The 7688-nt window shown below is 39.0% G+C and overlaps 1 long non-coding RNA gene across 1 annotated transcript in view; it reads right to left on the bottom strand.

Moving 5' to 3' along the window:
* The window catches only part of LOC149132486 (uncharacterized), a 76133-nt gene extending 73182 nt beyond the window's left edge, over nt 1–2951 (bottom strand). Inside the window, exon 1 of the long non-coding RNA XR_016244512.1 lies at nt 2867–2951. This is a non-coding gene — a long non-coding RNA (uncharacterized LOC149132486). The remainder of the gene's footprint in view (nt 1–2866) is intronic.
* Nucleotides 2952–7688: the final 4737 nt, after the last annotated feature.

The raw sequence follows: 7688 nt of genomic DNA, 5'->3' as shown, positions 1-7688 counted from the left end.
CGCTGAATCTCCCTGGGAACTACGTTAAGGGTACACGTGTCTGTGGAGTGAGTGTATAAGTTACACAAACGCATACAGACACACATATATACATATATAAACATATACATGCACACACATATGCGTGTGTGTATATATGTGCGTGTGTATGTATATACATGTATATACATACACACGCACATGTATATACATACACACTTAGCTTAGCTTCGAGGTACCTTGGTTCCGTGGACAACATCTCCTCAAGTTGGTGCTCAATGTAGTTGATGAACACGTTGATGTGCGCAGAAACGAAAAGCCAAACGGCAGTTTTGCACAAGGCGGACAAGGAACTGATGAGCTGAGTGTTGTAGGCAATGTAGTAGCAGCTGCCACACATCTCACCGGCTTTTATCGATCCATTGAGGTCGCCTTGCCACGACAGTTTCACAAACCCTTGTCGGCTTCGCCCTTAATAAACGTACGCTGTGACGTTCAAGACATGCTTGCGCTGATCTATGATCGTGAGTTGGCAGGCCACAGTCATTGGTGTACAGGAGCTCGAAGATCATGGCAGCCTGAGATTTCGATTTGGTTCTGAGTCGTCGGAGATTGAAAACACTACCGTCCAGACAGTAGCTGATCGTGATTCCATTGTCAGAATCGAGTTCAGCCCACATAGGGAAAGTAATGGCCGTGACGAAGACGCTGAATGAAAAAATGGGGCAAGTACACAACCTTGTTTCAGGACAACGCTGATATCAAAAGGGTCCGATTCTTGCGAATGACCACACGAGCTTTTATGATGAGTCGCAAAAACCCTTGGTGAGCATCCAAGTTCTCAGTTTAGTGTCGAACGTATTTGATAGACCGATAAAAACCAAGCAGAGATTACGATAATGTTCTCGACACTTCTTTTGAATTTAGCGCGCAGCATTCACCATGTTAGTGGTTTTACGAATCCCGCGGAAACCACGCGATCACTCTTAATGCAGTTGTCCTCCTTCAATCTTCCTGCATATGCTCATAGCAGGTCCGTTCATTCAGATCATTTTTGCCACTGCCATCCTTCTTTCAATAGATTTGCTACGCTTTCTTCTCTAAGTCTAGTTTCCGTTTGAAGTGACACTTGCACAAAGTTGATGAGAGTTTCACCAAAGATGTCTGCCAATATAATATATAGCATAACACGGTATTTTAAAAGAGAGACAGAAATAGAATCATTATTAAATGAGTGTGAAGAGATGACTTATTCCTCAGTTCTTTAGTTTGCTTCGGCCATATTGGCTGAGGTCATGCTGGAGCATCACCTTTCACTATTCTGTGAAACTCGCAGTAAGTTTCAAAGGATGTAAAAACAAGTTGAAAGAAGCTTTTGAAAAACCATTTCAGTGTCGTTCTTCAAACCAACACACACGTGCGCGCGTGCACACACACACACACGCACACACACGCACACACTCGCACGCACGCACGCACGCACACACACACACACACACACACACACACACTCTCTCTCTCTCTCTCTTTCTCTCTCTCTCTTTCTCTATCTCTCTCTCTCTCTTTCTCTCTCACACGCATGCATAAAACAGATACAAATATGCACATATATACACGCGTACACAGACTCATTCACACAAGTATACGCACTCATACACACACACATATACGCACACACGCACACACACACACACACACACATTAGGCTTAAAAGTATCAGCTAATTGATTCCTAGTTTTGCCAAAAATTGTAGCCAAATGTCCCTCAAATTTCATAATACTAATCATAAGGAAAAAAATATCGTACACATCACAAAATAGTCCCAGATATACTAAAAGTCGGAGAGGTCACGGTCGGAATGCATTTCGCTATATATCCGTATGATCAAGGTACGCTGGCTGCCAAACAATAACGACAACAACAACAGCAACAACAAACAAACAACAAACATAACATCTACACAATTCACACTTCCTGGCCTTTAACATCAAAGAACAGTAAACATACAACTGCGTCATCTTTGTTTTGAGACCAAGTCAACGAATAACATAAAGATATATATTTTTTCATGTTAAGAGTGTAAGTTAGTGTCCCGCAGGGCATAAACCTAGCGTCTATAAAAATTGCTTATTTATTAATTTCTCCGGCAGTAAAAATAAAAGTTTCTAACAATAACTACATATCAACTGATTCTTGCTAATAATGGCCTTTCTACTACAATATTTTAAGTACATGTGTGCAAGCGTATGTGTGTATGTGTGCGTGTGTGTGTGTTGGAAAAGGAGAGGGGTACGTATATATATATATATATATATATATATATATATGTATATGTATATGTATATGTATATATATATATATATATATATATATATATATATATATATATATATATGTATATGTATATATATATATATATATATATATATATATACATACATATATATACATATATATATACTCACACACAAACATATATATATATTTACATATATATATATATATATATATATATATATATTTACATACATACATACCTACATGTATGAGTATATGTATATAGAGAGGAAGAGAAGAGACCTAAATGTGAAAGAACATATTTATATACGTTTGCGTATGCATATGTGTATACATGGATATATATGTGTGTGTGTGTGTGTGTGTGTGTGTGTGTGTGTGTGCGCGTGTGTGCGTGCGTGCGTGTGCGTGCGTGTCTATGCATGTATAGGCTCGCGCGTGTAGGTGTGGGTGTTAGATGCCGTAATACAGTTTAATGTCTGCTACTAAAAGTAAAAGCAAAGCTGCAATAAAATTCTGTATCTAAAAGTTGATACATAAAGAATATAAGAATCCGTGTCTTCAGAGAAAGTATAAAATATAACATTACCTGAGACACTCCCAACACGGCCTCAGTCACCACCACGACTGCTATCATCATCATCATCATCATCATCATCGCTCAAGACAGTAATATAGGAAAACGTTTTTATTATCAACAAATATACAACTAGCACACATGAAATTAAAATGTAAATTATAGATGTTTAATGTAAGTGTGACAGTTGCGAATGCCACGAAAACAATTGTTATGTGGGTCAACATCTTCTACAATAATTTCACACGAACCTCACAACAACAACAATAATACTTTGCAACATACTATTTACAAGAATAAACATTATAATCAGCATAGCTACCTTGGTTAAGTCGTTTAGCACGATTCGGCCATGATTGAATAGACTTATAATCAAAATCATTCGTGCCATAACCATCGCAACTTATTTATTATCGCATCTTCAGAAGCAAGGCAGTGAGCTGGCAGAATCTTTAGTGTGTCGGACAAAATGCTTTTCTTCAGGCTCTAGGGTTTCAAGTCCTTTTATTCCTTCGGCGACAAAATAAAGGGTCGATGTAATCGATTTACCACCTCCTCTCAAAATTGCGGGCCTTGAGCCCTGCAACCGAACGGCATCCCTTTCAAGTGGATGTTGTGATCTCGGTGACTATGGAAACCGGGAAACCGAGTAACCGGCCTCATGTATTCTAGGGCTCGAGTAAAGAAAAAAAAAACGGAAATCGGCGTGACTGTGTGATAAAAAGCTGACTTCCCAGCCGCAAAGTTCCGGGTTTAGTCCCACTCCGTAGCACCTTAGGCAAGTGTCTTCTATTATAGCCTCGGTCCGACCAATACTTCCTGAGTGGATTTAGTTGATGGAAACCAAATATACGAGATGGTATAAAAAAGTTCCCGGACTAGTTTTGCACATCGCTTATTTACCTAAGTTTTAACATTATCTCCTTCGAATACACCAGTCCCAGCGTTCCTGTCATTTTTGGAATCCGGCCAGGAAGTCGTTTTCCGTAAGCGAGTCGAGGACCTTCTGCGATTCGCTCTGGATTTCAACAACGGTGACTTTTAGCTGCCTTTTTATCTTGGGGAAGAGATGGAAGTCGGTAGGTGTTAAATCTGATGAATAGGGCGGATGCGGAAGTGATACCAAGTTGTTTTTTGGTGAGAAACTCACGAGTGAGGAGTACTCGGTGACACGGTGCTTCTTCATCGTGAAGAATCCAATTCTTTGCCCTCAACAGATCTGGTCGCTTTCGCCGAATGTCCTCCCTGAAACGCCTCAAAACGCCTTTGATTGTCCTCCGACGATCCTCATGCACAAGCTGACAAATTTTTTTCACACGAGGAAGGTCTTCCAGATCGCTCATCGTCTACCGGGGAGGTTCTTCCACTTTTGTACCGCACATACCACTCGAAACATGGCGTACGACCCATTGCCACGTCACCGTAAGCTTGCTGAAGCATGCTCAATGTCTGTAGCAGACGTCCCAAGTTTAACGCAAAATTTCACGTTGGCACTTTGTTTCAATTTCCTGTTCATGACAAAAATCGTAGACTACAGCATACACGTGATGACATAAACACAAATTCCACAACTTGCGAAATAAACACAGCGATGTCACTTGACACACTGCCTCATAAATGTTAGTGCTAGATTTCACTGCACACACATTCATAAGCTGCCATCTGTTGGCGCGCTAGGGAACTATTCCGGGAGCCTTTTGATGCCACATCGTACACATATATATATGTGTGCGCGTGTGTGTGTGTGCGTGTGTGTGTGTGTGTGTGTGTGTGTGTGTGTGTGTGTGTGTGTATGTGTGTGTGTGTGTGCGTGTGTCTGTGCGTATGTATGTATGTGCCTGTGTATCTATGTGTCTTTGTGTCTGTGCTTGTTCCCCCACAACCGCACAACCGATTAACAGCCTGTCTTCGTGTGTTTACGTCTCCGTAACATAGCGTTTCGGCAAAATAGACCGATACAATAAGTATTAGCGTTGATTCATTCCACTAAAAATTCTTCAAGGCAGTACTCCAACACGATCTCAGTCTAATGACTAAAACAAATAAAAGATTAAAGATAAAAGCTAAAAGAACTACATTATCTTGGATATACATTTCCTAATATTTTTAAGATGATAGGATATGGTTTGAAGGAGATTTAGCTGTTATTTCAAGCAGATGAAGTGATCCAAGAGAGTTTCCCACATTGATTCGTGTAGGATAATTATCGAGTTTGGTGATAGGACATGCCATCTCATGTTGCGATATGTTGGGTACACAGAAGCAGAAAGAGTAAGGCTGGAGAGTTAAATCCTCATTTAACTCGCCAACCTCAGACGTTTACTGTATGAAGATGATAGAAAAAATCGGGAGTGGTGGTCTTGTTGGAGTAACCAGAAATCTCTTCACATTTTCGTTGCAAGTAACATAATTAAGCAGTAGGGTGTGCTTCAGAAAGGAGAGGTTCTGGAAATATTTACAAAGTAATTAAACGTTTCTACGTGTATTGTGAAGACAAGTAGCCCAGTGGTTAGGCTGTTGGAATCGCGATGAAAAGGTCATGGTTTCGATTTATTGCCCGGGTTGTTGTGCAGCGACAGCGCTGGTCGTAACGTACCATCGCCCGGGTTACATCAGTGCGTCAGCTTAAAATAAGCTTATCTACTGTAGATTGGTAACTCAGAGGTTATTAACACCAAAGCTTGCGATACAAAGTGCTAGCGCGTTACGACGTTCTGGGTGATAATCACTTCCTCTCTTAGGTACATTTCCCTCATCTTGTTTATACATCATCTTCCCTACACACACACACACACACACACACACACACACACACACACACACACACACACATGCACGCACACAAATATATGTATGTACGTATGTAAGTATGAATTCCAGAAGTTTTGAGACATTTTTTTTAAAGATTACTGTAATTTTAGTATATCATCGCAAAACATCTACGAGGTGGTATCAAAGAGTCCCTGGACTAGTTCCCTAGCGCGCCAACACATGACAGCACGCTACTGTGTGCGCAGTAAAAACTAGCATTAACCTTCATGAGACAGTGTGCCAAGTGACATAGTTGTGAAGCATTTGAGGGAATACATTCGGTGAAAGCGTCCGGATGTGTGGAAAGCGGCGAATTGGATTCTTTACGACAACAATGCATGCTGTTTCTTGCCAAAAACAACATGGTGTCGCTTCCGCATCCGCTCTATTCGCCAGATTTAGAATCAATGGACTTGCATCTCTTCCCCCAAATGAAAATGCTGCTCAAAGGTCACCCTCATGGGCCAAAATAATTTTCAACTTCTTGACTAATGCGAGCCCGGAGGAATCTCTTATCGCTTACACTGTTTCTGTATTACGTGTCAAAAGTGAAACAATAACATCTCTATTAATACTTTCATTATTATATGATTTCAATTTTAGTTAATTTCCTTATGTATCCATATACAGGGTGTCCACAAGGTCTGGCTACATGAAGTAAATAAAATCATAACATAAACAATTAAATATAGGAAATAATAATTTCTTAAAGTATGTGTTAATCTCCATGTGGGTACATAGAGTAAATAAAATCATAACATTAACAATTAAATATAAGAAATAATAATTTCTTAAAGTATGTGTTAATCCCCAAGTACCCAGACTTTGTGGACACCCTGTATATTAGTTTCATTTCTATTACTTTCATAAAGTATTTATATACATGTTTGTATATGTATGTATGTATGTATGTATGTATGTATGTATGTATGTATGTATGTATGTATGTATGTGTATATGTATGTATGTATGTATATATATATATATATATATATATATATATATATATGCGTATGTATATATATGTGTGTGTGTGTGTGTATGTATGTATGTATATATTCATATCTTTGTATACATATATCTATGTATGTATGTATATATATATATATATATATATATATATATATATATATATATATACATACATACATAGATATATGTATACAAAGATATGAATATATACATACATACATACACACACACACACACATATATATACATACGCATATATATATATATATATATATATATATATATATATATATATACATACATACATACATACATACATACATACACACACACATACACATATATATATATATATGTAAGTATATATATATTTCTTTTTATATCTAGTTTCAGCTTACGAGCTGTGGTTATGCTGGAACACCCCCATTTGGTGTTGCTACATAATTTTACTTCACTAATGCTTTTTAGGAATTGACATTTGGTGCATGAGGGAGTTTGATGCAGCTTCCCTCATCTGCACCTCCTGCCGTGAAGTTGGTTTATCTGCGACACTTGACAGTAAGTGGTCGATTATGACAGCAAGAGGGCCATTATGAATAGTATTCGTCCCAAAACAGTGCCTTGCATAATACGCTCACTATTTGCGTGTCATTGGAGGTGGCCCCATTGGCTACTACCACCTGACTTTTATCTTTCAGAAAGTCATGAAGCCATTCTCCCAATATTCCAACTATGTCGAGATCACGCAGTTTGTGACATATCATTCCATGATCGACTTTATCAAAGGCCTTCGCAAAGTCGAGATATATCACTTCCACATTTGAGTGGTTAAGTAGCTGTTTCAGCACCCAGTCATAGTGTTGTAAGAGCTGAGTCAGGCAGCTTCTTCCTGGTCGGAAACCATGTTGGGTGTCAGGCAGCAAGTCATTTTCTTCAAGGAAGGCGATTAGTTTTCTTCTGACTATTCGTTCTATGACCTTGCTGATGTGTGAGGTCAGAGAGATAGGTCTGTGGTTCTTGGCCTCCGCTCTGCTACCTCCTTTTTGAATAG

Source organism: Octopus bimaculoides, chromosome 15, assembly GCF_046866305.1.
Source record: "Octopus bimaculoides isolate indiv1 chromosome 15, ASM4686630v1, whole genome shotgun sequence".
In the NCBI taxonomy this organism is placed as follows: Eukaryota; Metazoa; Mollusca; class Cephalopoda; order Octopoda; family Octopodidae; genus Octopus; species Octopus bimaculoides.
The sequence above is the reverse complement of the archived record's forward strand: the minus strand, read 5'-3'. Positions and strand labels throughout refer to the sequence as shown.